We start from the raw sequence: 11,719 nt of genomic DNA on the forward strand, positions 1-11,719 counted from the left end.
GCTTGGATTCGGTCTGCCTGACTAGGACGATAAGCACCTGTGGGCGGCTAGCAGCTTATGCGCTGCAGGTCACCGAAGACAGGCACGAATTAACACCAATAAGTCTCCCCACAATACGGCAATGAGAAGGCTTGGGTTCGGTTTGCCTGATAGGACTTGTAAGCACCTGCAGGCAGTTCTAGCAGAGTAGAGCATGCGCTGCAGGGCACCGAACACAGGCACGCATCAGCAACTAAAAACCTCCTCACAACATGGCGAAGAGAGGACCCGGATTCGGTTTGCCTGATTGATAGGACTTGTAAGCACCTGTGGGCAACCCTAGCAAGCAGAGCAGAGTGTGTGCCGTGGGACACTGAAGACAGGCGCGTATCAACGCCAAAAAATAAAAAGAAAGGGGGATCTGTGGGGAGCAACCCGGACTGGACTGAGTTACTGGAATTAAGACTTATTCTATGCATCTGCTCTCCCACAATATGGCGCTGGGAGAGGAGAAAACAGCTTCTACGCAGCTGCCTCTTGCCAACTTGAGTGCTGACCTCCAGGAGCTGATCCTGCTCCTGATTGGAGGAGAGCAGCGTACTCGGCGTGTGGGCAGCCGAGTTGGGATTGGCAGAGGAGGACTATAAAGGAGGAGAGAGATGGCATGCACCAGGAACATCTAAGGGGAACACCTGTGCAGCCCCCAAGAGAGCCGGCCGGCGGTGTGCCGCTCCCCCGCGGAAGTGGGGAATGTGGCAGGGGGAACCGCCCTTCCACAGAGGTGGAAGGGTTGGTAGCCAACCCGGGAAGAACCAGCAGCAAACCCGGGGAGGGCCGAGCAGACAAAAGAACAGTGCAGGGTCCTGTGTCATTCCTCCACGAAGACGGAGAGTGACATAATGGTGCCGTGACTCGGATATGAAGCCTAGGCAGGGTTTAGTGTCGTTCCTCCATGAAGAGGGGGAGCGACATCAGTTACCATTTTAAGGATCATGGAAGAGGCACAGCAGTTATCTATGGGGGATCAATAACACAGCCAAGAAGAATGTAAAGAATTACTGAAGATCATAAAAGGAGACTTTACTGAATAAAAACACATATGCTCTTCGTGGAGACCAATTTTCAAATACATAGAGATATATGAACTTCCATAAATAAATAATTCACATTAAAAATTACAGACCTTTGTTTTGTGACTAGTTTATTTTACACTGAATTTACAAACATGCAAACACAAAAATAGGCATGACTCTCAAAGAATAAGGAGCAACTATAAGGATATTTGGTTATAAAAAAGACATTATAGATGAAATACACAAGCATTATACATTAAGTGGAACAAAAAATGTAGAGAATATGAGCCGGCATTGTGGCACGGTGGGTAAAAGCCACTGCCTGCAGTGCCTACATCCCGTATGGACACCAGTTCAAGTTCTGGCTACTCCACTTCCAATCCAACTCTCCGCTACTGCACATGAAAAAGGCAGCAGAAGATGGCCCAAGCACTAGGGTCCCTGCATCCATGTGGGAGACCTGGAAGATGCTCTGAGCTCCTCTCACCATCCTGGCTCAGCCCAGCATTAGAGCCATTTGGGAAGTCATCCAGCAGCTGTAAGACCTCTCTCTCTGTCTCTACAAAAGTCCTCTCTCTATAACTCTGTTTTTAACATCAATAAAATAAATCTTTTTTAAAATGTAGAAAAGAGACTCATGAATTGTATATATGGGACTTTAGAATACAAAAAAGTGGGTTTTCAAGCAAGGATAAAAATATAATTATGGAACTACAACAACATTCATCTAGAAAATCAAACTTCACCCCTGTTTATTTTCTTACATGAAGATAAATTCCAGGGGCTACTGCTTTGGCATAGAAAGTTAAGTCTCTGCCTATAGTGCTGACATCCCATATGGATGCCAGTCTAAGTGTTGGCTACTCCACTTCTAACCCAACTTCCTGCTTATGTGCTTGGGAAAACAGCAGAATATGGCCCAAGTGCTTGGGCCCCTGAATCCACTTGGGAGACTCAGAAGAATCTCCTGGCTCCTGGCTTCAGCCTAGCCCAGCCCCAGCCATTGTGGCCACTTGAAGAGTAAACCAATCAATGAAAGATCTCTCTCTCTCTCTCTCTCTCTCTCTCTCACTCTGTGTGTGTGTGTGTGTGTGTATCATATCAGCTTTAGTAAACAGAGAATATTGCTAATATGAGAATATTTGAGAACAAACAGATCTATATGGAAAGACATGAAAGGTTCCTCAAATGATGCATAGTAAAATGTAAACTTTTATACACAGTCATATATACACATACTTGGATTTAAAAGTTTATTATTTAAAGAATTGAAACCGTTTATAGTGAACATTCTGGGAGTAGCACTGAATGACATTAATGAAGGCTTGATGCAAGGTTTTTTTATATACACAATTTACAAAATTATATTTATTTACACAATTGTATAACACTATATTTTCCTTATGATACTATCATTTGTTTTATTTTACAAAACAGGTCTGTGACTTAATAAATATTTCATATCAATATAACTGAATTTGAGTAAATAGAATTTTCTACATAGCATTGAAGATGGTAACTTCATAATATAAATAATATAGTATATATATATACTATATATATAGTATAATGAAAGTCAATAAAATCAAATATTTGAAATAGAAATTTAAATGTGAATGAATAAAATTTTAAAAATAATGTAATTTTTAAAAGTTAGCCATAAATATTAAATCTTGTGTATTAATTATTGGTCATGTATGCATTATGATGTGCTAGGTGAAAAGATATAAAGATCCATTAAACAGCTTACTAAAAGAAAAAATTTATAAAGTAAACATAAAGTTAATTCTTTAAGTATAATTAACATAAGTTCTTTGAAGGAAAATATGAAAACAGCTTTCAAAGGTCTCTTGGATCCAAGGAGATGAACCCCAAAGTGAAATGACTGTCTTCATGGAAAGGGTAAACTTAAGTTCTATCCAATGATACTTGTCTCCCACAGAGCTTCTTCATGGCATTTGTCATCTCTGAGTTTCTCAGAGTGTAGATTAAGGGGTTCAGCATGGGGGTTATGACTGTATAAAACACACTCACTGATTTGTCAATGGGGAAGGTCCTAGCAGGTCTTGTATACATGAAAATGCAGGGAACAAAGAAGAGAACAACCACAGTGATGTGGGAACCACAGGTCTGGAGAGCTTTCCGTCTCCCTTCTTGGCTTATGTTCTTTAAAGAGTTCCAGATGACACCGTAAGAGATGAGTAAGAGCAGGAACACAACAGTGCAGATCACACCTCCATTGGCCGCCACTAAGAGACCAATGACATAGGTGTCAGTACAGACAAGTTTCAATAAGGGGTACATGTCACACGCAAAATGATCAATGATGTTGGGACCACAGAATGGGAGCCCATAAATAGTGCTGAGTTGAATGACTGAATGCAGAAACCCTCCAACCCAGGACACTACCAGCAGCACAACACACACCCATCACCTCATGATAACCAAATAGTGCAAGGGCTTACAGATGGCCACATAGCGGTCATAGGCCATCGCCAACAGAAGAAAGATCTCTGATCCACCAAAGAAGTGCTCTATAAAGAGCTGGGTCATACATGATTGGAAGCTTATGGTGTGTTTCCCAAAGAACAAGTCTGAAATCAATTTAGGAGTAATGGCTGAGGAGTAAAAGACATCCATAGAGGATAAGCAGGCAAGAAAGAAGTACATTGGTGAGCCCAGGGTCTTACTGACAGAGACAGTCATGACAAAGAGCAAGTTTCCCACCACAGTCAAACTGTAGATGATCAAGAACAAAGCAAGAAGTATTTTCTGTCCCTGTGCATTCTGTGTAAGGCCCAAGAGCACAAAGTAAGTCACATTGTTCCTGGATTCCAGCTCTTCTTTCACAGGGGCTGATTTCTGATATCCACTGTTTCTCTATAAAAGAAGAGGAAAGTGCTTTAAGTATACATGAAGTTAAATATTTTATTTATCCATTGCATCAAAAAACACATATGAATGCCTGTCCATGTCAGTGCTACAGACATGAGAAACTTCAAATTGGATGAGTCATGGTCCCCTATTCTAGGCTTTGATGCATAAAGTTTGTTTAGACAATGACAAAATAATTTAACAATTGTCAAAAGTGTATTCACATTGTTTATAGGAGTCTTAATGCTAGAACATCTAAATTACCCTGGAATCTTGGAAGACTTCTCAAAGAAATTGTGCCTTATTTTTTGTGAGGAAAAGTGAGAATGAACTAGCAAAGAGGATGGAAAGGGAATTCCACAAAGGAAATATCATATAAATTCACTAACTTATAACACTTGAGAAATCATTGAAGGGAATTCACTTATTCAAGATATATAGAAAGAATTCATCATAGATCTTATCTGTCAGTTCGACATCTCAAATTGGATATCAACTTACTATTTCTAAAGCCATTTTAAAAATTTTCTATTAACCTATTTCTTCCTAAATGTTTCCTGTCATTATATTACCTGCCACATTATTATTCATGTTAAAAATCTTGGAATATCTTTTAATCCTCTCTTCCTCTCAGGTTGTTTATCCATGCATTTTCAAAACACTGCTAACTCTACCTTCAAAGCACCCCAAATTTTATCATCCTGAGTACCTCCCAGGTTCCACTATTCTACTTTAATAGCTTCTTGCAAGTTCTCTCTACTTGTATGTTGCAGAGTCCAATAGCGTACTTACATGAAGCAGCACAAATGATCCATTTTAGATCATACTGAGAGCACATCACCCTCTTCTTAATACCCCTATTACTGCTCCATAATCTATTACATTCAATAAAATACAGTATTTCTATTTTGGCCTACAACACCCTTGATGATTTGAATCAAAGCTATCTTCTAAAATCCATCTCTCACAAGATTCCAAATCCATCCCCTTCTAGAAAGTTTTGGCTGTTCTTCAAATGTCACCATGCTTCTCCATATCCTTTGTTTTATTTTAATATATGATAATTTAGGAGATCAGAAGCAATTTAATCCAAAAATAATGACAACCATTATGGAAATGTGTATTGTAAGTCTAAATCTTTATTTATTAATTCAATCTAAAAAAGTTTATATGACACACACTTTGAGCCACCAGAGATTGTGTTAGCTTATTTAGGTTCAGGATTCAAACCAGGAGTCACGTTATTGGAGGGAAATGTTGATGCTAAGAAATCACATTTTCTGTGATTTCTAATAAACTGACTCTCCTGCTTTACCGAACAGAAGTATACTTTTTGAGCTAGTGACAGCTAATGAATATGTTTAAAATTTCTTTAATCTATTAATGACATGTATCATGCATTTATCAGCAACTTTGTAGAATGTCTTCTTATTTCTCAATAATATTGAACTTCCTTGTCCAAGTCTCTACTTAGCTAATGAGCAATTACGAATGCTTATACATATACCTCTTCTAAATCAAGAACCTTGGTTGATATTCCACAAAACCAAAAAGTCTTATTTCCTGGCTTTTTAATAAATCATATATGTAATAAGTATGCAGAAATAGTTTTATGTTACTCAGATTTTTAGTAGTTATCATTGTGAGCTATACTTTGAATATTTGTAAATGAAATTATGCCAAATATTTACTGAGCTTTGTGTGAGGATCTTATGAGTTGAAAAATATGAAAGAACATAGCATGGTATTTGGACCAATATGGATAAAGTATTAAAACTCCAATTTGTTTATATAGGCATATATCATAAGTTTATATCCTTCTGAAATTCAAAAAACAAGGGAATGAAACACTTTCATTTTATCAATCCATTTAAAAAAGCAAAAGAAAATGGAAATACAAGGATTTCCAGAAGAACTATCATTAGTTATGCAAAACTGTCAGATGCTATATGATTCTTACATATGTTTCATATGGATTTTTATTCACTTACATATATATAATCACAGTGATGTATAACATTGATTATTTGTAGTAGTAAGAATAGTAAATTCCATTTTAGAATTGAAGAAAAAGGCTCAAGATATTTAGTTAATTGTCCCAACATCATATATTTTTCAATGCTAGAAATGGAATAAGAAACTAAAATTCCTTGAACCACAAGCTTTCAAACTTTTCCATTCTTACAGATTCAAACAAAATATTTTCCTACATTATAATGAAATGCACACCATTGAAAAGCCTGAATTTTACCATTTCTTGTCACTCTTTCACCTTTTAGAGGTTTACTAAAGGTCTGAAAGAGGCCATTTTACTGATTCACAAGGACCTGCAAATATCTTGTCCATATCATGAACACAGAGAGTGAAAAGCTGTTTTACTTCTTGAGGATGTATCTGATTTCACATGACTATATCCATTTTCTTCACACACTCTTCTAAATATTTGAGAAAACAATTATTACTTGCAGTGGAGATCTACATACAATGAATCATATTATACAAAGATTAAAATTAAAATTTCTGCATTAAGGAAATTGATCAGAAAGATAAACAAGCTTTACATCTATGTAAGAAGATCACAACTAGAATGTTACCAGGAAATGTTATCTCTAGATATTAACTTCTCTTCTAGCTACTTCAATCAAGAAAATTACCATTCTGATGTTTGACCCATCTCCTTCTATTCTGTTAGGATAGTCAAACTCATTTTTGTGGTATTTTGAGAGAACAATCTGACAATATTTATTGTTCCTCTGGAAACAGTTGTATCAGTTCTTAAGAGTATAGCATTTTCCCCAATAGGATCCAAAATCAATGGACAACATATATCTCCTAACTTCCTACAGCACTGAGACCTGCAGTTGGAGCCTGTCCAAGATTCATCCTTAATTAAATTCACTGGGATTTCCCACAAAATTTTTAAACAATTGTGTATAAAAATATAATTAGACCAGCTGGCGCAGCAGCTCAATAGGCCAATTCTCCGCCTAGCGGCTCCGGCACACCAGGTTCTAGTCCAGGTCGGGGCGCTGGATTCTGTCCCGGTTGCCCCTCTTCCAGGCCAGCTCTCTGCTGTGGCCAGGGAGTGCAGTGGAGGATGGCCCAAGTGCTTGGACCCTGCACCCCATGGGAGACCAGGAGAAGCACCTGGCTCCTGCCTTCGGATCAGCGCAGTGCGCCAGCCGCAGCAGCCATTGGAGGGTGAACCAACGGCAAAGGAAGACCTTTCTCTCTGTCTCTCTCTGTCTCACTGTCCACTCTGCCTGTCAAATATATATATATATATATATATATATATATATATATCATAAGACCAATTGCAATCAGGAAGGCACAACAGGAGATTAAAAAAATGCTTCAGAATCATTTTTGAAACTATTTCTAGTCAAGACTAAAATATCAGTCATTTTTTAAAAGATTTATTTGTTTATTTGAAAAACAGCATTACATAGAGACAGAGAAAGACTGAAAGAGAGAGAGAGAGAGATCTCCCATCTACTGGTTCACTCTTCCAAATGGCCTCAATGGCTAGGGCTGAGTCAGGTCAAAACTAGGAGCCAGGCACTTCTTCTGGGCCTCCCACATGCGTGCAGGGGCCAGATACTTAGCCCATCCTCCACTGCTTCCCTAGGCAATTTTGAAGGAGCTGGATCAGAAGTGAAGCAACCAGGACTCCAGCCAGCATCCATATGATTTGTCAACATCATAGGCATAAGCTTTATCCACTACGCCACAACACCAGCTGCAACATCACTCATTCTATTACAATGAGTGTATTTATCACTTACTTCCCCTTCTTTGTCTTAGCAATATTTACTTTCATTTTAACCATATTCATTGTTTGGTGATTGGACATGTAAAATTTTATCTCTGACTCACCTATAATGACTGAAAATTGATCCAATCATTCATATTTGTTAAGCAGATTTTTTTTGACAGGCAGAGTGGACAGTGTGAGAGAGAGACAGAGAGAAAGATCTTCCTTTGCCATTGGTTCACCCTCCAATGGCCGCCGTGGCCAGCGTGCTGCGGCCAGCGCACCGCGTGTTAAGCAGATTATTAAGTGCCTGTTTGTTACCAGGTTCTATGCTTTGAGCCAGAGTAACATAGTTAAAAAAAAGAAAAACAAAATAAAAATCTTGCCATCAAAGACCCAATGACTTGTATCGCAGTCAAGTATTAACAACATGAGCAGATTAATATGAATAAGTATAACTGTAATCAATGCTAATACGATAACAAAGTAATGTGACAGAAAATAAGGGGGATAACCTACTGTGTATAACATGGGAGGATAATTTCTTCAGAAGTTGAGATTTAAGTTGAAGTCCAATATATAAGACATGGCTATCACAGGAAGGACTGTTGCATCTGGAAAACTCCAACATTGAAAACAGCTTGGTTAAAGTGATCATATAGATGGGATTAAGTGTTAAAGCAATCATACAAATAGGATTCAGTGTTTGGTAACAATAATACATAGAATTAAAAAGGCATGAATGCTCCAACATGGAAAGCAGTCCACAGAGCAGACTTAGAAAATCAATCATTTAAAGTAGCACTCTGACCTCAGAATCAGCCCTTAAGGCATTCTGGTCTCACTGAAATGCCCATGAGAGCATTTCAGGCATGGAAAGCCAAGACACTGTGGCAAAAAGTGTCCTACATGAAGGACCTCTGTGGGTGAGACCCCAGTGGAAAGAAGTGGCCATCAAAGAAGGTTGTACTTTTCTCTGAAGGCAGGAGAGAACTTCCAATGTGCTTATTATAGCCACTGTTAAAAAGGGTATGGGTTTCCCTTAAAAAGCTAGAAATAGAACTTCCATATACTATGTGTATATTCAAATTACATGAAATCATTATCAAAGAATCATACTGTCCATCATCTGATGAAAGGATAAAGAAAATGTGATATATACACACACACATGCATACACACAGAGGAATATTATTTGGCCACAAAAAAGAATGAAATCAAATCATTTATAGGAAAATGGATAGAATTGGAGGCCACCACATTGAATTAAATAAGCCAGGCACAAATAATAAATACACATGCTACCCTTCAAATGTGGAAGCTAAAAAAATACTCAATCTGAACACAGAATTGTGATTATTTGAGTCAGGGAATAGCAGGAGGAAAAGACAGATTTGGGATGATGAGTACCAAATCATAGTTCAATCAAGGTAGTAAGTTCCTGGTGTTACACAGAGTGGTGGGAAGACTTTAGTTCACAAAAGTTGATCTTCTGTATATGAAGGTAATTGAAAATGAAACTCGATGAAGGGCTGGATGGGAGAGGGAGTGGGAGAGGGGAGGGCCGCGGGAGGTTGGGGGAGGCCACAACAATACAAAAGTTGCATTTTGTAATTTACATTTATTAAATAATAAAAAGGAAAATAATTACGTATTTTATGAGCAAAGAGAAGAAAGAAAGTTGAAGGCTCCAATCATAAAGTAATGGCAAGAAGGGGAAATGTTGAATATCTTGATTGGCTCAGTTTGCATTATATGTGTAACACAATATATAAATATAGTTAATACAGCATTTTTAAAATATATTCTTTTGAATATAAAACTGACCAAAACTTCCCCATTTCTATTCATGATAAAAAATAAAAAATAATTTTAGTAGCATTCAGTTAACAAGTATCTTTATCACAAAAACAATTACTCTTAAATAAGTTAAGTGAGATGATAGTAACTTGTTCTTCAAATATTTATTAAGAATTTATTCTGGGACAACCTTTGTTCAAGGTGCTGAAGATGTTGTACTGAATGACATATAGGAGCTGGGAACACTACTTAAAAATACATCCTTGCATGGCCAACAAACACATGAAAAAATGTTCAAGATCACTAGCAATCAGGGAAATGCAAATCAAAACCACAATGAGGTTTCACCTCACCCCGGTTAGAATGGCTCACATTCAGAAATCTACCAACAATAGATGCTGGAGAGGATGTGGGGAAAAAGGGACACTAACCCAATGTTGGTGGGAATGCAAACTGGTAAGGCTACTATGGAAGTCAGTCTGGAGATTCCTCAGAAACCTGAATATAACCCTACCATACAACCCAGCCATACCATTCCTTGGAATTTACCCAAAGGAAATGAAATTGGCAAACCAAAAAGCTGTCTGCACATTAATGTTTATTGCAGCTCAATTCACAATAGCTAAGACTTGGAACCAACCCAAATGCCCATAAACAGTAGACTGGATAAAGAAATTATGGGACATGTACTCTATCGAATACTATACAGCAGTCAAAAAAAAAAAGAAATCCAGTCATTTGCAACAAGATGAAGGAATCTGGAAAACATTATGCTGAGTGAACTAAGCCAGTCCCAAAGGGACAAATATCATATGTTCTCCCTGATGGGCGACAACTAACTGAGCACCAAAGGGGAAACTTGTTGAAGTGAAATGGACACTATGAGAAAGAGTGACTTGATCAGCTCTTGTCCTGACTGTTGATGTACAATGTAATACTTTATCCATTTTAGTATTTTTTCTTTGTTTTGTTCTAGTACTATTGGTTGAACTCTGTAATTAACACACAATATTCGTAGGTGTTTAAATTTAACTGAAAAGTGATCCCTGCTAAATATAAGAGTGGGAATAAGAGAGGGAGGAGATGTACAATTTGGGACATGCTCAATCGGACTTGCCCCAAATGGTGGAGTTAGAATTGTGCCAGGGGATCACAATACAATCCCATCAAGGCTGCATGTACCAATGCCATCTCACTAGTCCCAGTGATCAATTTCAGTTCACAATTGATCACACTGATAGGTCTAAGAGTCAAAGGGATCACACAAACAAGACTAGTGTCTGCAAATACTAATAGATAGAATCAAAAAGGGAGAGAACGATCCATCATGGGAAGTGGGATACACAGCAGACTCATAGAATGGCAGATGTCCTAAATAGCACTCTGGCCTCAGAATCAGCGCTTAAGGCACTCGGATCTGGCTGAAGAGCCCATGAGAGTATTTTAGGCATGGAAAGCCAAGACACCCTGGGGAAAAAAAAAAAAAAAACTAAATGGAAGATCTCTGTGAGTGAGATCCCAGTGGAAAGAATGGGCCATCAAAGAAGGAGGTACCTTTCTCTGAATGGAGGAGAGAACTTCCACTTTGACTATGCCCTTGTCTGAATAAGATCGAAGTCGGCAAACTCAAAAGGCTTCCATAGCCTTGGTAACTCATGACTAGAGCCTAGGGAGATTACTGACGCCATAAACAAGAGTGTCAAATTGTTAAGTCAACAACAGGAGTCACTGTGTACTTACTTCTCATGTGGGATCTGTCCTTAGTGTGTTGTCCAATGTGAAGTAATGCTATAACTAGTACTGGAACAGTATTTTACTTTGTGTTTCTGTGTGGGTGCAAACTGATGAAATCTTTACTTAATATATACTAAATCGATCTTCTGTATATAAAGATAATTGAAAATGAATCTTGATGTGAATGGAAGGGGAGAGGGAGTGGGAGTTGGGGGGGTGTGAGTGGGAGGGAAATTATAGGGGGGGGAGCCATTGTAATCCATTAACTGTACTTTGGAAATTTATACTTACTAAATAAAAAAATTGAAAAAAAATATTTGCATACTCTGATTACATGGTATGATGACATCAATCTCAGAGTAAAATGGCTATTTCACTATAAAAGAAGCACTTTTAGGGAAAATTCGCCCAAAACTGGATCATTTCCAATTACTTGGAAGTATGGGGTCAGTGGATCAGAAAAGAGGAGAACTAGATCTGGGTATGGCCAAGGTTTGGGGAC

At 38.1% G+C, this 11,719-nt stretch overlaps 1 pseudogene; it reads right to left on the minus strand.

Annotated features, from left to right (window-relative positions):
- Nucleotides 1-2,960: 2,960 nt before the first annotated feature.
- The window catches only part of LOC100351560 (olfactory receptor 4A47-like), a 10,856-nt pseudogene continuing 2,097 nt past the window's right edge, over nt 2,961-11,719 (minus strand).

The sequence above is a fragment of the Oryctolagus cuniculus genome, chromosome 1 (genome assembly GCF_964237555.1).
Source record: "Oryctolagus cuniculus chromosome 1, mOryCun1.1, whole genome shotgun sequence".
NCBI classification, from domain to species: domain Eukaryota; kingdom Metazoa; phylum Chordata; class Mammalia; order Lagomorpha; family Leporidae; genus Oryctolagus; species Oryctolagus cuniculus.